This window comes from Pleurodeles waltl, chromosome 11 (genome assembly GCF_031143425.1).
Source record: "Pleurodeles waltl isolate 20211129_DDA chromosome 11, aPleWal1.hap1.20221129, whole genome shotgun sequence".
Lineage (NCBI taxonomy): Eukaryota > Metazoa > Chordata > Amphibia > Caudata > Salamandridae > Pleurodeles > Pleurodeles waltl.
In genome coordinates, this window is record NC_090450.1 from 526503636 (window position 1) to 526523412 (window position 19777).

The following is a 19777-nucleotide window of genomic DNA, read 5'->3' on the forward strand; positions in this document are numbered from 1 at the left end:
ACTCTTGGTGCTTCCCTATAATATTCAGGACAGCATGGTTACACCAAGGTATTTTGGGTATTATTGTCCCATTCCAAATACCACACACGGCTTCCTGGGCATGCATGCACCCATTTAAATTAATGAGCCTCCTTGCACTTTGCTACACTAGCATCAATTTTTTTTATGCTTGTGTAGCAAAGCACCACAATAGCATAACAAATGTTGATGCTATTGATCTAACTACCACCATGGTGCACCATGTGTTAAATACAGTTCAACCAGGGTGTCGTTAGTTGCCAGTAGGGGGGTGCAGAAAAAGTGGCCCATCAGAGCTGATGTGCCAGTTTTTTAATAAATCTTGGCCTTAAGGATGTTTTTCCATTGCTAGTATCATGACCACAGCCACCAAGCAAACTTCGTGTGTCACATGTTGGCACTTAAGACAGTCTGTCATATCATTACGGACATTAGTGAGTACTCCATGATATGTAAATTAGTAAACGGGGCCCCCTCTAGAGTTGAAGTCCTGGTAGAAGAAATTCGAAACCCTGCTGTAGTCACTGGCACAATGGGAGTTGAACATTCTTGCTGCTCCATGGAATGTCATCATTCAGTCCATAACGGTCTGTGCGGAACCTATAAATAAATTTTTGCTAAAAAATTACCAAAGTTCTTGAGATATATCTACATGATTTTTTTAGTTTCTCTAACACGAACCACTCCATCTCATTTTCCCCATGTCCACTTTCTATGTAGTGTCTCGTCAATTTTAATGCATCACTTTTACACATGATTGTACTGCGGTGTTCGATAATGCGGGTGTGCACCCTCCTGGTAGTCATGCCTATATATATATATATATATATATATATATATATATATATATATATGTGTGTGTGTGTGTTAGGTTGCATGGCCATCTAATTATATACACATCTTTTGAATTACAATTAGTCACATTTTTCAGTCCCCATGGTGTCCTTAGACCAAGGTCCAGTTCTTTTATTCTTCATGTAAATGGGCATACACTGCAATTACCAAAGGGAAGTAGTGGAGGGTGCAACAGCTTAAAACTCAATAGTTAACCAACAGGCACAATAAGATGCTGCCCAGCTCAGTGTTTTGTTGTACAAATTAATAGCATGTTAAGTCTTGTATCGTCCTAAGAGTTTGTGAAACTCGTTGTCTGGGTTAAAATGTACTGTTCTAGGGCAAGATATAGTGTCTCAGTCTTCAGGAAAGTCCCCCCTGCACCCTCAGGATCATGTTGTGGTGCAGTGCAACAGGCTGGGTCAGTGAATGGCCATGCTCTTCTCAGTCACAAGACAAGGTTCAATGGCAGGGGGAGCAGGGGCCTGTTGGTATTGTGGCACACCAGACTGAGATCAACAGTCATCTTTTTTTGTTTTTTGTCAGTTGCAGCCTCTGGGGGAAGTATTTGGCTGCAGCAGGGTCAGATCAAACTGTTCAGCAGCAGCAGTCATCACATATCATTGTGGGGACGCCAGACAGCTCAGTGATGTTGAAGATGGATGTTGCTTTATGTAGTGTGCCACATTAACCACAGAGGAATGTAATGGACTGTCTCTCTGTTCTGGCCTGTGTCATGTACTCCCACACCTCAGCGTCTTCTGAGTGTGCCTTGTACCAGAAAAATGGCTGGGCTTCTCTCTGTGGGCAGTCTCTCTTCCAGCAGGGCCAGGCACTCCCCGTCCCTCTTTGATCAGCCAGGCAGGCTTCCAGGCACTAGGGAAACAAACAGGTCCTTGAGAAAGTTGTTGAGACTTCAGGTGATGCGCTCTTGCATTTGGGAAACTGGCTGCCAGCAGCCACCAGTTTGGTTGACCAGAAGTTCTTCCAGCACTCTGGAGAGCAGTACCTTCCTGGAACTGGGTCATACTTGGATGGTTTGAGTCCCACGTTTATATGAAGGATGTGAATCTACCGTCTATGGTTTTGGAACAGCTTAGGAGTTGCTACCTCTCAAATGTCATTTTCTGGCTGTAGTGCAGACAGAGCCTTAGTGCAAGATGATGGCATTCACAATGAATAGTGATGAAGCTGGCTCCAAGCAGAAGTACCCAAAAGAAGGGCAGAACAGGGTGTGTGATCTCAGCTCTAGCTACAAAAGAAGAGATACAGAGTGAAATACATTAAGAGCACCCTCCGCTCAAAGCACTTAATCAGCACAAAAGCCCCGGTATGTCTCACACCATTATTTCTAACAGCATGGAGACCATATATATATATATATATATATATATATATATATATATATATATATATATATATATACTGTTGGACCTGGCTTTTTGACAGGGTCATCCCCAAACTTTTTGCCTTCCTCCTTTTCTTTTTCTGACCTCATTGTTGCTGGTTTTTAGACTCTGCGCACTTTACCACTGCTAACCAGTGCTAAAGTGCATATGCTCTCCCCCTTAAAACATGGTAACCTTGAATCATACCTGATTGGACTATTAATTTACTTATAAGTTCCTAGTAAGGTGCACTTTATGTGCATAGGGCTGGTAAATTAAATGCTACTAGTGGGCCAGCAGCACTGGTTGTGCCACCCACTTAAGTAGCCCCTTTTCCTTGTCTCAGGCCTGCCATTGCAAGGCCTGTGTGTGCAGTTTCACTGCCACCTCGACTTGGCATTTAAAAGTACTTGCCAAGCCTAGAACTCCCCTTTTTCTACATATAAGTCACCCTTAATGTGTGCCCTAGGTAACCCCTAGAGCAGGGTGCTGTGTAGGTAAAAGGCAGGACATGTACCTGTGTAGTTATATGTCCTGGTAGTGTAAAACTCCTAAATTCGTTTTTACACTACTGTGAGGCCTGCTCCCTTCATAGGCTAACATTGGGGCTGCCCTCATACACTGTTAAAGTGGCAGCTGCTGATCTGAAAGGAGTAGGAAGGTCATATTTAGTATGGCCAGAATGGTAATACAAAATCCTGCTGACTGGTGAAGTCGGATTTAATATTACTATTCTAGAAATGCCACTTTTAGAAAGTGAGCATTTCTTTGCACTTAAATCCTTCTGTGCCTTACAATCCACATCTGGCTGGGCTTGGTTGACAGCTCCTTGTGCATTCACTCAGACACACCCCAAACACAGGGTACTCAGCCTCACTTGCATACATCTGCATTTTGAATGGGTCTTCCTGGGCTGGGAGGGTGGAGGGCCTGCTCTCACACAAAGGACTGCCACACCCCCTACTGGGACCCTGGCAGACAGGATTGAACTGAAAGGGGACCTGGTGCACTTCTTAGCCACTCTTTGAAGTCTCCCCCACTTCAAAGGCACATTTGGGTATAAAACAGGGCATCTGCCCTACCTCATCAGACACTTGCTGGAGAAGAAAAATGAACCAGAAACTACATCCTGCCAAGAAGAACTGCCTGGCTGCTCAAAGGACTCACCTGTCTGCTTTTCTACAAAGGACTGCTGCCTTGCTGTTGGCCTGCAGCCTTGCTGAACTCTTGTCTGGCTGTAAAAGTGCTCTCCAAGGGCTTGGATAGAGCTTGCCTCCTGTTCCCTGAAGTCTCAGGACCAAAAAGACTTCTCTCTTCCACTTGGACGCTCCGTGCGCCGAAATTTTCGACGCACAGCTTGTTCCGCGGCAAGAAAAACGCTGCACACCGACGCTGAACGACGCGACGCCTTCGGGACGACCGAAACTTTGACGCACGGCGGCCTCGCAAGGACAATGCCACCCGACTTCCCAGGAGAAATCGATGCGACGCCTGCCATGAGATCAAAACTTTGACGCACGGCCTCGCAAGAACAACGCCGCCCGACTTCCAAGGAGAAATCGACGCGACGCATGCCGTGAGATCAAAACTTTGACGCACGGCCTCGCAAGGATAACGCCGCCCGACTCCCCAGGAGAAATCGACGCGACGCCTGCCGTGAGATCGAAACTTCGACGCGCAGCCCCGCAGAACGACGCACACCCGGAAAACAAGCAGGAAAATCCACGCACAGACCCGGGACATCTGGTACTCCCCGCGATCCACAGAAAGAGACTATCCGCGCGCCGGAAAACGACGCACGACTCCCCGCGTGGAAAATAACGACGCAAGTCCGTGTGTGCTGAGGAGAAATCGACGCACACACCAGTTTTCCACTTATCTCTTCTCCTGTGGCCCTCTGAGGAGATTTTCCACCAGAAACCAGGTACTTTGTGTTTGAAAGAGACTTTGTTTGCTTTCTAAAGACTTAAGACACTTTATATCACTTTTCAGTGATATCTTTACAAATTCATATTGCAACTTTGATCGTTTTGACCTGAAAATACCCAGATAAATATTATATATTTTTCTAAACACTGTGTGGTGTATTTTTGTGGTGTTATTCTATGGGGTTGTATGATTTATTCCACAAATGCTTTACACATTGCCTTCTAAGTTAAGCCTGACTGCTCGTGCCAAGCTACCAGAGGGTGGGCACAGGATGAATTTGGATTGTGTGTGACTTACCCTGACTAGAGTGAGGGTTCTTGCTTGGACAGAGGGCAACCTGACTGCCAACCAAAAACCCAATTTCTAACATATACGTATATATATCCATATATATGTATATCCATCATTGCCTTCTACGTGTTTTTGAACAGGAAAAGCCGGCACTCCAGACTTGCTTCTCAAATTGGTTTATTTTCCATCCATCATCGGCTCTATTATACCGCTGACGCGTTTCAACCGTTTCGGTCTTACTTTTAGCCCAAAATTTCATAACAAAGCCCCACCACCTTTAAGCACTATATCCTGCAGTTCAATAGACATAAACAAAATACTATCCGCTTTCCTCATATAAACAAATCAAACATGTCGTTTTGTTATACAACATTAACCAAAAATACCACCCAAAAAAATATATAGAAATTATCCATCCACATACTTTTTTGTAAGCAAAATAATTTTGAATTTTAAAATTTACATTTTACATTTAAAATGTTTACATTTTTTTTGTTTTTAATTTTAAGGCATGCCACAATACAATGCCCAGTGGCCAAAAATATATACATATTTATGCATACTCATGAACAAATTTTCTTTATATTGAAAAGGATTGAAGCATGCCAAATACATGGTCAGGTGGCATCACTTTTTCAATACTTCAAAAACACTTCGTATTAAAATAATATATCATAAATTTTGATCTGACTCATACATAAATACAAAGATTATACTAAAGCGTGTGAGCACAATAATACAACCATGCCTGTTTCGCCAAACCAAAATATTAATGAAAGAACCCGTATTGTAATGGCCGGGTCCTACGCCCGCTGCTGAGCACCAACCCTCTTGCTGGTAGAAGTCAGTTATTAGCAGGAATCTTTGTGCATAGGAAATGCCTCACGTAAGGAACCACCATTAAGCACTTGGCAGATTCCCACCAAATTACTCACTTTATCATCATTTGCAACATTCCTATACAAACAGAAGAACCAACACTCAACAAGATCAGAAGAATGTTGTGCGTATGTGTGTGTATTTTTATATAGCTTATTGTGTGTATCACACATCTGAAATAAATCCTCCTTGGGCCCTCATATAGGGAGAAGTTCTTCCTCACCAGAAAAAACACTAAAAATGAGTTGTGTGGCATGTAACAACAGTCTTTAATTTCCGATACCCACACTCCGGATTAAAAATACGTACCATGTTTAGACCATTTTAAACATCAAGGCCAACATGTTTCATTGCCTTCTTTTACTTACTGGCATTTCATAAGGCCATGAGCACCGTGTTTCACCCATATGTGCACCAGACCTGTATATATAAGAAACAGAAAGAAGGACAGACATACATGGCATACATAAATGGTTCAGATCCTATACATAGGCCCTCATTATGACATTGGCGGTAAATCCCACTTACCGCCATGCCGACTGCCGCCAACATACCGCGGCGGATATCCGCTAACCATATTATGACACACACATACCAATCCGTCACTATACAGCCACACACACAAGCCTGTCAGCCCAAAGGTCAGTGATAAACTGGCGGTATCAAAACCCACACCGTTACGCCAACAGAACTATGCCCACAACATTATGACCCACGAATCACCAAGGCGGACATTCAATGGCGGTAAACCATTGGCGGTACATACCGCTGCGCTCAAAATACACACACACTAACAAAACAACATCATATCGGACAATTCAAACAACACACACCTGACACCCAAACACACCCCACACCCACACACCCACACCACTATAAAACACACACCCCCATCACCCACAACCCTTTACGAATACAAACTATTGGCACGAGACAGACACCACGGCCACACACCACCTACACCTATACACCACCCACGCACCCCACATCACACACCCCAACACATCACCCTACACACCTTCATCCACACCACACTCATGGCACCACAACGACACCCCAGGTTCTCTGAGGAGGAGGTAAGGGTCATGGTGGAGGAAATCATCCGGGTAGAGCCGCAGCTATTTTCGCAGAGGTGCAGCAGATATCCATTGCTAGGAAGATAGAGCTATGGTGGAGAATCGTGGACAGGGTCAACGCCGTGGGACAGCACCCCAGAACAAGGGATGACATCAGGAAGAGGTGGAATGACCTACGGGGGAAGGTGTGTTTTATAGCAGCAAGACACCAACTCGCTGTACAGAGGACTGGCGGTGGATCCCCACCTCCTCCCCCACAACTTACAACATGGGAGGAGCAAGTCTGGGCAATCATGCACCCTAAGGGCCTGGCAGGAGTAGCAGGAGGACTGGACTCTGGTAAGTCAATTCTCTATTACTATCACCGCCCTACCTGCATACCATCACAGACCCCCACCCTCACCCTCACTCCCATCACTCCACCACCTCACACACACCCCACCATCACAACCCACTCATCCCAATGCCAAGCCCTGCATGCAACACCAATGCATGGACACCCGTAACAGACCTGCATGGACACCTATCACCACAGCATGCACACTAGAGAGAATCACCTAGCCCTCCAAATAACAACTCACACAAGGTGAAGCTGCCAGGGCAATACCAACCATAGAGGGCAACACACCCATGCACAGTATGTACCAAGCAGAAACAGTAACACTGCATTTACATCCCCACAGGTAACCCAGCCAATGTCACCGGCGATGAGGTGCCAGCAACATCCCATCCCCCCCCCACAGAAGAGGCCCACAGTGATGACAGCAGCTCTGCTTGCCTGGATCAGGATGACCAACCTGGCCCATCAGGGACCTCCGCACAGTTGGTTACCCAGGCACACTCTCACACCACCACAGAGTCTCCCGCCTCAGGAAACACCACCACAGCACCCACCCAGCGGGCCCATACCTCTGTCCCCAGGACACATCAATCAGCAGTGTGTCCACCACTACAGGGACACCAGGCCACCCCACAAACACAGGACAATCAGGGACCTGGGGTCAGTGGCAGTGGGCACACGGTTCAGGGGACAGAGGCACAGGACAACAGGGAAGCTGGGAGGACTGCTGTGCGTCAGGGGGAGGACAGGCCCAGGGAACCGATCCTCCAGGAGGCAATCACTGTGATCCTGGGATCATACCAACATTCCCAGGATAGGCTGGGCCAGTTCATGGACAAGATTCAGGAGAACATGCGGCTGCAGGAGAGACAGTACCTGGGGATCAGGGAGGACTTGAAGGCCATTAACACCACCCTGGCCTCCATTGCAGGGGTGCTGGCCGACATAGCCAACAGGATAAGGGAGGCAGTGGCACACCAGCGGGCCCCTGACACTAGCCAGACTACTGAACAGCCCTCCACCGCTTCTGCTGCTAGTGGAGAGGAGGCCCCACCACAGGACCAACAGGCCACCAGCACCCCTCCCCCTGCAGCAAACAGAAAAGAATCAACCAACTGTTTTTAATGTTTTTTTTATAGGTTTTTGATTCATTGGAATATGTATTTTTATTCTTTCTATCTATCACGGGCACTTTTTCTCACACTATCTGTCCTTTGGTATGTTGTTTTACTAGATGGGTTGTCCATATAGGATGAATATATTAAATTGATATTTATGTATAAGTAAGTAAATGAAAATATATATTTATATGAATAATTTTTTTTTTTTTTCACCTATGTTGTTTTATGATATATAAATAATTTGTCGATCTTTCCCCGTTAGGGCATTGTTGTATGTAATCTTCTACCCAGCCCGATCGGGTTTTTGGGTTACCCTCTGTGGTTTATAAGTACATGTGTTTAATCAGGGCACACAACACTCTGGTCAGCACTATTGAGAACATTGGCTGTGACATTCCTGCTGCTAAGCCCACTGTCACTTGGAAAGAACCGGTTGCCAGGAAATGGAGCACTGATAGGACTTGCACAAGAGGTGGGATACCGGTGGGGTGTCGGATAGCAGATATGAGGTCAGGCTCCAATTGGGCACACTGCTCAGTGATTGTGGCCCTGTCAAGTCTATAGGTGAGGATAATGTGCCTGTCCTCCGGTGTTGCCAAGTCCACCAGGAGTCTGTACACAGGGGGATGTCTCCATCTCCTATTCATCCGCAGTGGTTGCAATCTATGGGGCAAAAGAGTGATCAGCTGGTCATTATCAGTACATTCTAACCCCTACCGTTCAATGCATATTGTGACTGTAACATTATTTTGGTGGGATATGTCCAAAATGGGAATTTGTGTACTGTGACGCAGTTAGGATCCAAGGCCTGCTATCCCCCCTGAAATGGCATCCGCCTGTCCTGTATGGAGGGACAGGTGGAAATGAGGTAATTCTGCTGATGTTGTGCGCCGTTGCGGGAGGTGGTCGAGAACCGCCGTGCAACTCCTCATTGGTTACTGCCATTTTCTATCTGTTCACTCACTTACTACCTGACCTTCAACAGGAGAGGACCTACACTGCACGTGCTGCTGTGACCTGTGTCTGGAACCGACCTTGGCTCATGTTACTGTTGAAAGGGCCCCTGCCTTCACCTCGGCAGAGTTGGAGCGATTGGTGGATGGGGTCCTACCCCAGTACCGACTGCTGTATGGGCCTCCAGACCAACAGGTGAGTACATTGTGAGTACGATGCATGGGACGTGAATGCATGGAGTGGTGTGTGTGAAGACCTCATGTGGGGGGGGGGTTGGTGGATGGGCCCTGGGCAGCGTGCAGCATGTATGCTGGGCCATGTCTGTGCTAATGAGGATGGGAAGGGGCATGATGGGCCATAAGTGTAACAGGCAGGATGGTCGTACTAATACCTTTCCCTGTGTCTATTTCCCTGCAGGTCAGCGCCCATCAAAAGAAGGGTATATGGGGTGCCATCGCCAAGGACGTGCGGACCCTGGGTGTCTACGGCAGGCGGAGCACCCACTGTCGGAAACGGTTGGAGGACCTGAGATGCTGGGCATGGAAGACGGCAGAGGCCCAGCTGGGGATGGCCTCCCAATGAGGAAGGGGTGCCCGTCGAACCCTGACCCCTCTGATGGCCTGCATACTGACGGTTGCCTATTCTGAGCTAGATGGGCACTTGGGATCATCACAGCTGCAACAAGGGGGTGAGTACAATGCCCTACATTACAACTTACGCCTGGTGGGGTGGTATCCAGGTGGGAGGTGTGGGCCCTGTGGGTGCCCCTAGGCCAGGCCTGGCATTGCAGAGTAGGTCTTCTGTTGGGCAGGGCTCTGATGTGAAAGTCCTCCAACCAAGCTAGTAGGCATCCACTACTGGGCAGGGGTCTGTGGGCTTCAGGTATGCTGCAGTTTGCGTTAGGTGTCCCTATCCATGACCTGGTGACTAGCATTGTGACTGGTAGTGCATTGCCTAATACGTAGGGCTGTTCCCTGTGTGTGAGTGTGTTGTGTACGCCAACTGTGGTGTTGGTGCCGCCATTGACCATGCGTATCCTTTGTCTCTTCCCCCCTTATTGTTTTCTGACCCTGTCCTTACGTGCATTAGCATCATCTGGCGGAGGAGCAGAGGCACCGGTGATGGAGGGAGCTGCATCCCACAGGACCCAGGAGGCCGAATCCACCGACGGTGAGGGCACCAGTGGGCGGAGGGCGAGGGAAGCACCACGACGGAGACAGGAGGGGACAGTTCAGACATGTATACCTCCTCCAATGGAAGCTCCCTGGTGGTGGCGGACACCTCTGCGCCCACCCCAGCTACAGGTACAGCGACCACCCCCCATACTAGGTCTGCCCTCCCAGCAGCCCCTCAGAGAGTTTCCTGTCCCCGCTTACCCAGGAGGGTGGGCATCTCCTTCGCCCCAGGCACCTCAGGCCCTGCCCCAGTTAGCCCTGCTGCCCTGAGTGAGGAGGCTAATGACCTCCTGCGATCCATCTCTGTTGGGCAGTCAGCCATTTTTAATGCCATCCAGGGGCTCGCAGCCCAAATGCAACAGTCCAATGCATTTCTGGAGGGCATTCACACTGGCTTGGCAGCCCAACAGAGATCAATCCAGGCTCTGGCCTCCTCTCTGATGGCAGCCATTGTCCCTGTTTCCACCATCCTCCCTCCAACTTCCTCTTCTCAATCCCATTCCCCTCAACCCCAACCTATCCCAAGCACACAGTCAGATGAGCAGACACCCAGGACAACACACGAGTGGACATGGCAAACAGAAGCACCACACTTCATCCCACAGGCACTCACACAAACACCACCCAGAAGCAGACAGAACAACATCCACTGCCTCCACTGTGGCCCCCTCTTCCTCGTTGTCCACCTCCCTCCCAGTAGCGTCTCCACTCAAACTTGCATGCACTACATCCTCATCCACTAGCCCCATCACCAGCACACCTATCAGTACACACCCCTCAATGGCAGTCACCACCCCCACACCCATGCACACATCCCCTGTGTCCTCTGCCACTGTGTCTGTGCCTCCTCCTCCCAAAGTACACAACTGCAAGCACTCAGACACCCAACAGCCATCCACCTCACAACAGCATCCAGCCCATGCACCTGCACCCAAACACTGCAGACTGACACCTCCTACAACCACTCCCTCTTCCTCCACTCCCAACCCATCTCCCTCTTCCCACCCCAATGTCCCTAAGAAGCTTTTCGTCACCACCACTGACCTCTTCCGTACCCTCCCCCCCATCCCTCACATCAGGCCAGGGTGGTCAAAACCCAGGCAAACACCTCAGCCACCCAGTCCACGGGCACAGTAGTGTCCCCAGCATCTCCAGACGGGAAAGGATCCCAGCCACCAGCCAGCCTGCCCCAAGTGCTTCAAGGAAGGGCAAGGAGCCAGCCCCAACTGCAGGAAGGAAGGGCAAGCAGCCAGCCCCAGCCGCAGGAAGGAAGAGTAAGGAGCCAGCCCCAGCTGCAGGAAGGAAGGGCAAGGAGCCAGCCCCAGCTGCAGGAAGGAAGGGCAGGAGCCAGCCCTAGCTGCAGGAAGGAAGGGCAAGGAGCCAGCCCCAGCTGCAGGAAGGAAGGGCAAGAGGCCTGCAACAGCAGGCAGTAGAGACGAGGGGCCTGGTGCTGGGACTCAGTCGAGGCCCCACCACCAACCATGGTGGTGCAGCCATCCGAGGCTGCAGGGGATGGGATGGAGCCTCCCCTCACCACTACCAGCTCTACCAGCAGCACCGCCACCTGACCCAGTGGGCAGCCGTACGAGACTGCAGGGGATGGGCTGGAGCCTGCCCCCACCACTACCAGTTCCACCAGCAGCACCACCACCAGCACCGCCACCTGCCCCAGTGGGCAGCCATCCGAGGCTGCAGGGGATGGGCTGGAGCCCCCCCCACCACTGCCAGCTCCACCAACAGCACTGCCACCTGCCCCAGTGGGCAGCCATCCGAGGCTGCAGGGGATGGGCTGGAGCTTCCTCCCACCACTACCAGCAGCAGCACCACCACTGCCACCACTGAACAGCCGTCATCGCAAGCGGACAGTGTGTAGTCCTGCGTCCATGGGCTGTTGTGCGGCCTGGCCCCTGCAAATCCTTTGGGTATGACACCCAGCTGAGAGACAGTGACCTTGCACTCCCCAAGATCTGCATCACAGGGCACAATGCCCACTCCAGAACCAGTGGGTAAGACACCCACTAACCCCAGACTCCCCAGATCAAGATCACAGGGCACGATTCCCCCTCCAGAACCAGTGGAGAAGCCATCCACTCACCCCATCCTCCCCAGGATGAAGATCTCAGGGCACGATGCCCCCTTCAGAACCAGTGGAGAAACCATCCACACACCCCATCCTCCCCAGGATGAAGCTCACTGGGCACGATGCCCCCTCCAGAACCAGTGGGCAAGTCACCCACTTGGGAGACTGTGGCCTTACACTCCCCAGGACCAAGCACAGGGCATGTTGCACCCTCCAGAACCAGTGGGGAAGTCACCCACTTGAGAGACTGTGGCCTTGCACTCCCCAGGACAGAGTGATGGGCATGTTGCCCCCTCCAGGACCAGTGGGGAGTTCACTCACTTGAGAGACTGTGGCCTTGCGCTCTCCAGGACAGAGTGATGGGCATGTTGCCCCCTCCAGGATCAGTGGTGTAGTACCATCTTCCGGTTGAGGTGCCCCCCCGTTCCCTGTCCCCTTGAGGTGCTTGGCTATTTTCAACCTGATGCCCCTGCAAAGTTCTCTCTGTGTTGTTGCAGGAGTGAGGTGGGGCCTTGGAATTTGTGATGTGGCCCTGTGGCCCATGAACATTGAGGACTTGGCAGTGTCCCTTGATTTGTAAAATGTATATACTTTTTTATTTGGATGTACGTATTCCTGCTATATTTATCTTATTACACTCTTTTTATTCTATTGTAGTTGTCCTTGCATTATTCCTGAAGGGTACTGGGTCAATATGTTATGTTACTGCATCTGCTTGTGTATATCGTGTTGGGGGTCGTGGTGTTGCGTGTGTGTGTGTCACTCTTTTTTTCCTCCCCTGTGTGCTAAGCAGCAGTACTCACCGTGGTCGTCTTCGCTGTCGTTGGTGTTCGTAGTGGAGCTGCACGTAGAAGAGCATGGGGAAGTCATGCAACTCGGGCTCCATGGCGGCGTGGTTGTTCCCTGAGTCTTCACAGGTGAGTCGTTTCCCTTCTGTGCAGTGTTTCCGCCAGGCTTTTGATTTCGTTGGTACCGCCTCGGAAAAAGTGGTGGTTTCCTCTCTCATAATACAGTGGGCGGAGCATTGTCTTCCGTCTGGCTGTAGGTGGTTACCGCCGTGATGCCTGTTGATTCCGCCCTGGCGGTCGGTGTGTTAAAGTGGCTCTCTGTCTGAGCTGTTTCCGCCGTGGTCATAATTTCGATATTACCGCCGGCCTGTTGGCGGTATTACTGCCACTTTATCACCGACTGCCAGGGTTGTAATGTACAGGTACTTTGTGTTTGAAAGAGACTTTGTTTGCTTTCTAAAGACTTAAGACACTTTATATCACTTTTCAGTGATATCTTTACAAATTCATATTGCAACTTTGATCGTTTTGACCTGAAAATACCCAGATAAATATTATATATTTTTCTAAACACTGTGTGGTGTATTTTTGTGGTGTTATACTATGGGGTTGTATGATTTATTGCACAAATGCTTTACACATTGCCTTCTAAGTTAAGCCTGACTGCTCGTGCCAAGCTACCAGAGGGTGGGCACAGGCTGATTTTGGATTGTGTGTGACTTACCCTGACTAGAGTGAGGGTTCTTGCTTGGACAGAGGGCAACCTGACTGCCAACCAAAAACCCAATTTCTAACATTGGTGATCAGCGGTGAGGATAGGACTTGTATTTGTGCAGTGACATACAGTAGCTAAGTATTTCACTACCTACCCACAGTTGAAGGTCAACTTGGTTTTTATCTCTTTTTGCAAATCCGTTTTTTTTCCTGACAATTTTAAAAAACTAAATCCTCACTCAACATGTCTCTGACTGGGTCTCAGACAGGGGACTTTGACCTAGTCCAGTTGGATACATATACGGTCAAACAACTAAGAGGATTCGGCAGGGCATTGAAGGTACCCACCCAAGGGGCCTCCAGAAAGGAGGACTTTCAAGTGGCGCTGAGGGCCTGGGCAGAAGCCCATGTAGAGGATGATGAGGAAGAGGAGCCAGAAAATGGCCCCTCAGAGGAATTTTCACTATTTGTGGATGGTGTTACCACTGCAATTGTGCCCCCTTCCAGACCAGGGAGCAGTGTCTCTGTGCAAAGCCTGACCGTAGAGGAAAGGAGAGAAGAAAGGGAGTTCCAATTGCAAATGGCAAAACTGAAAATTGAGGCTCAACAGGAGGAGAGAAGGGCAGAAAGAGAAGCCAAGCAAGCTGAAGCTGAAAGAGCAGCCAAACAAATTGAAGCCGAAAGAGAAACCAAACAGGTGGAGGCTGAGAGAGCTTTGGCTGAAAAGAAACTATTGTTGGCTCATGAACTGAGTCTCAAGGAGCTGGAGATCAAGGCAAGACAGTCTGAATCCAGCAATAATGGTGGCAGCATACTGACGGGACCTGCTGGAGAAAAGAAGGTTCATATACCCAAAAATGTGGTGCCCAGTTTTGTGGTGGGAGATGACATAGATAAATGGTTAGCTGCTTATGAAGTTGCACTAAGGGCTCATGAGGTTCCTGAAGGGCAATTGGGGGTAGCTATGTGGGGTTATGTACCGCCATTGGGGAGGGATACACTCCTCACATTGGATCAACCTGATCAAAACACATACCCACTTCAGAAAGCCACTTTACTTGCCAAGTTTGGGCTGACCCCTGAGGGATACCGTCAGAGGTTCAGGGACAGCACCAAACAAACCACACAAACATGGGTAGATTTCTTTGACTTCTCCAGTAAGGCACTGAATGGATGGGTGCGGGGCAACAAAGTAGCTGATTATAAAGGTTTATATGACTTGATTCTGAGAGAGCATATGCTTAATACTACTTTTACAGAGTTGCGCCAGCACTTAGTGGATAGTAAGCTGACTGATCCCAGGAAGCTTGCTGAGGAGGCGGACCTCTGGGCAAGCACCAGAGTGTCCAAAAAGGTATCTGGGAGTGACCCCGAGAAGGGTAGTTCCGGTTCCCCCCAACAAAGTGAGAGGGAGGTTAGAAATGACCCAGACGAGTCCCAGAGTAAGGGGGGAAGAAAGGGTTCCCATACCTCATCTGAGAAACAGGGTGGGGGTTCTGGTGGGCAGTGGCCCAAAGCATCCCATTCCCAACCCCGCTGCTTTGAGTGTTCCCAGATAGGACACAGGAAGGGGGACTCTGTCTGTCCAAAGAACTCACCCAATATTGGGACCTCTACAGGGGTGGCCCATGTGGCCTTAGGGGAATGTAGTCCCCAGGGGCAGGTCGTAGACCATGCCTTCATCTCCTTTAGTTGGGAGGTGGACTCAGAGGGTAAACTGGTGATCCCTGAGGGTGGGAGTCGTCATTTCCACCAGGTGGGAGTGAATGGGATCCCAGTCACCGCTCTGAGAGACACAGGGGCTAGTCTTACCATGACTGTGGAGAGACTAGTGTCACCGGAGCAGTACACCGGACAGGTGTGTAGAGTGATTCCAGCCATTGGGGAAGATTTCTTCCACCCCATGGCCCGGGTGTCCCTAGAGTGGGGTGGGGAGGTGACCCAGAGGCGGGTCATAGTTAGTCCCCAGCTGCCCATTGACTGCATTCTGGGGAATGAGTTTCCCTTAGTGTCAGGAGAGCTGAGAGGGCCAACCCCCAAGGGTGCCCTAACAGTTCAGATGTCTGGCAGTACCACTCCCCTGAGGAGGGTATGTAAGCCCCGATGGGGAGGCACGGGGAGGAAGGACTCACCCCTGTCCTCTGTTCAGCCTCAGAATACAGACCCTGGGATGAGGGACCAGTATCAGGGACCCACCCCTGGCCTGGTGAGAGTGGAGAAGGGGTGCAAGACCCCTGGGGTTACTACCCCCCATTCTGGGATGCTACAGGAATCCCTTGGGAGCTCCCTACCAGCCCCCCGGTTGGAGGAGAAGCTCAGCCAACGGCCCCCCTCAGGGTCTCCACCTAGCAGTGGATGGTCAGGGGCCTGGCTCATAACACTGACAGCTGTCAGTGGCATCTGTTGGTTTCTGTCCTTGTGGGCAGAGTTTTCCCTGGGTTGGGGACAGAAGTCAGACCCAAGGAATGGAATGGGCCACATCACTTTGTTGGCCATGGTGATACTGTCTGCACACTGGGATGCATCTGTAAGCAAATTAAAGTTAGGAGCTGTACAGATGGGGTCCTCAGGTGATGAGAAGGGTTCCCCATGGGCCAGATCAGTGGTCCCAGAGAGTATAGACAAAGAAGCCTCACTGAGTTCAGAAAGGCATAGAACTGGCGAGTGCCCCTGCAGTAGTGGGCCATTGTCCATGTTCTATCGCCTTAAGCAGGGAAGTCCATCAGAGTGTTGATTAGTCTACCCTGGCTTTAGGCTGGGAGGGGGTCATGTTGGACCTGGCTTTTTGACAGGGTTATCCCCAAACTTTTTGCCTTCCTCCTTTTCTTTTTCTGACCTCATTTTTGCTGGTTTTTAGACTCTGCACACTTTACCACTGCTAACCAGTGCTAAAGTGCATATGCTCTCTCCCTTAAAACATGGTAACCTTGAATCATACCTGATTGGACTATTAATTTACTTATAAGTCCCTAGTAAGGTGCACTTTATGTGCATAGGGCTGGTAAATTAAATGCTACTAGTGGGCCAGCAGCACTGGTTGTGCCACCCACTTAAGTAGCCCCTTTTCCTTGTCTCAGGCCTGCCATTGCAAGGCCTGTGTGTGCAGTTTCACTGCCACCTCGACTTGGCATTTAAAAGTACTTGCCAAGCCTAGAACTCCCCTTTTTCTACATATAAGTCACCCTTAATGTGTGCCCTAGGTAACCCCTAGAGCAGGGTGCTGTGTAGGTAAAAGACAGGACATGTACCTGTGTAGTTATATGTCCTGGTAGTGTAAAACTCCTAAATTCGTTTTTACACTACTGTGAGGCCTGCTCCCTTCATAGGCTAACATTGGGGCTGCCCTCATACACTGTTGAAGTGGCAGCTGCTGATCTGAAAGGAGTAGGAAGGTCATATTTAGTATGGCCAGAATGGTAATACAAAATCCTGCTGACTGGTGAAGTCGGATTTAATATTACTATTCTAGAAATGCCACTTTTAGAAAGTGAGCATTTCTTTGCACTTAAATCCTTCTGTGCCTTACAATCCACGTCTGGCTGGGCTTGGTTGACAGCTCCTTGTGCATTCACTCAGACACACCCCAAACACAGGGTACTCAGCCTCACTTGCATACATCTGCATTTTGAATGGGTCTTCCTGGGCTGGGAGGGTGGAGGGCCTGCTCTCACACAAAGGACTGCCACACCCCCTACTGGGACCCTGGCAGATAGGATTGAACTGAAAGGGGACCTGGTGCACTTCTTAGCCACTCTTTGAAGTCTCCCCCACTTCAAAGGCACATTTGGGTATAAAACAGGGCCTCTGCTCTACCTCATCAGACACTTGCTGGAGAAGAAACCTGAACCAGAAACTACATCCTGCCAAGAAGAACTGCCTGGCTGCTCAAAGGACTCACCTGTCTGCTTTTCTACAAAGGACTGCTGCCTTGCTGTTGGCCTGCTGCCTTGCTGAACTCTTGTCTGGCTGTAAAAGTGCTCTCCAAGGGCTTGGATAGAGCTTGCCTCCTGTTCCCTGAAGTCTCAGGACCAAAAAGACTTCTCTCTTCCACTTGGACGCTCCGTGCGCCGAAATTTTCGACGCACAGCTTGTTCCACGGCAAGAAAAACACAGCACACCGACGCTGAACGACGCGACGCCTTCCGGACGACCGAAACTTTGACGCACGGCGGCCTCGCAAGGACAACGCCACCCGACTTCCCAGGAGAAATCGACGCGACGCCTGCCATTAGATCAAAACTTTGACGCACGGCCTCGCAAGGACAACGCCGCCCGACTCCCCAGGAGAAATCGACGCGACGCCTGCCGTGAGATCGAAACTTCGACGCGCAGCCCCGCAGAACGACGCGCAGCCGGAAAACAAGCAGGAAAATCCACGCACAGACCCGGGACATCTGGTACTCCCCGCGATCCACAGAAAGAGACTATCCGCGTGCCGGAAAACGACGCACGACTCCCCGCATGGAAAATAACGACGCAAGTCCGTGTGTGCTGAGGAGAAATCGACGCACACACCAGTTTTCCACGTATCTCTTCTCCTGTGGCCCTCTGAGGAGATTTTCCACCAGAAACCAGGTACTTTGTGTTTGAAAGAGACTTTGTTTGCTTTCTAAAGACTTAAGACACTTTATATCACTTTTCAGTGATATCTTTACAAATTCATATTGCAACTTTGATCGTTTTGACCTGAAAATACCCAGATAAATATTATATATTTTTCTAAACACTGTGTGGTGTATTTTTGTGGTGTTATACTATGGGGTTGTATGATTTATTGCACAAATGCTTTACACATTGCCTTCTAAGTTAAGCCTGACTGCTCGTGCCAAGCTACCAGAGGGTGGGCACAGGCTGAGTTTGGATTGTGTGTGACTTACCCTGACTAGAGTGAGGGTTCTTGCTTGGACAGAGGGCAACCTGACTGCCAACCAAAAACCCAATTTCTAACATCTACGTATATATATCCATATGTATGTGTATCCATCATTGCCTTCTACGTGTTTTTGAACAGGAAAAGCCGGCACTCCAGACTTGCTTCTCAAATTGGTTTATTTTCCATCCATCATTGGCTCTATTATACCGCTGACGCGTTTCAACCGTTTCGGTCTTACTCTTAGCCCAAAATTTCATAACAAAGCCCCACCACCTTTAAGCACTATATCCTGCAGTTCAATAGACATAAACAAAATACTATCCGCTTTCCTCATATAAACAAATCAAACATGTCGTTTTGTTATACAACATTAACCAAAAATACCACCCAAAAAAATATATAGAAATTATCCATCCACATACTTTTTTGTAAGCAAAATAATTTTGAATTTTAAAATTTACATTTTACATTTAAAATGTTTACATTTTTTTTGTTTTTAATTTTAAGGCATGCCACAATACAATGTCCAGTGGCCAAAAATATATACATATTTATGCATACTCATGGGCAAATTTTCTTTATATTGAAAAGGATTGAAGCATGCCAAATACATGGTCAGGTGGCATCACTTTTTCAATACTTCAAAAACACTTCGTATTAAAATAATATATCATCAATTTTGATCGGCCTCATACATAAATACAAAGATTATACTAAAGCGTGTGAGCACAATAATACAACCATGCCTGTTTCGCCAAACCAAAATATTAATGAAAGAACCCGCATTGTAATGGCCGGGTCCTGCGCCCGCTGCTGAGCACCGACCCCCTTGCTGGTAGAAGTCAGTTATTAGCAGGAATCTTTGTGCATAGGAAATGCCTCACGTAAGGAACCACCATTAAGCACTTGGCAGATTCCCACCAAATTACTCACTTTATCATCATTTGCAACATTCCTATACAAACATAAGAACCAACACTCAACAAGATCAGAAGAATGTTGTGCGTATGTGTGTGTATTTTTATATAGCTTATTGTGTGTATCACACATCTGAAATAAATCCTCCTTGGGCCCTCATATAGGGAGAAGTTCTTCCTCACCAGAAAAAAACACTAAAAATGAGTTGTGTGGCATGTAACAACAGTCTTTAATTTCCGATACCCACACTCCGGATTAAAAATACGTACCATGTTTAGACCATTTTAAACATCAAGGCCAACATGTTTCATTGCCTTCTTTTACTTACTGGCATTTCATAAGGCCATGAGCACCGTGTTTCACCCATATGTGCACCAGACCTGTATATATAAGAAACAG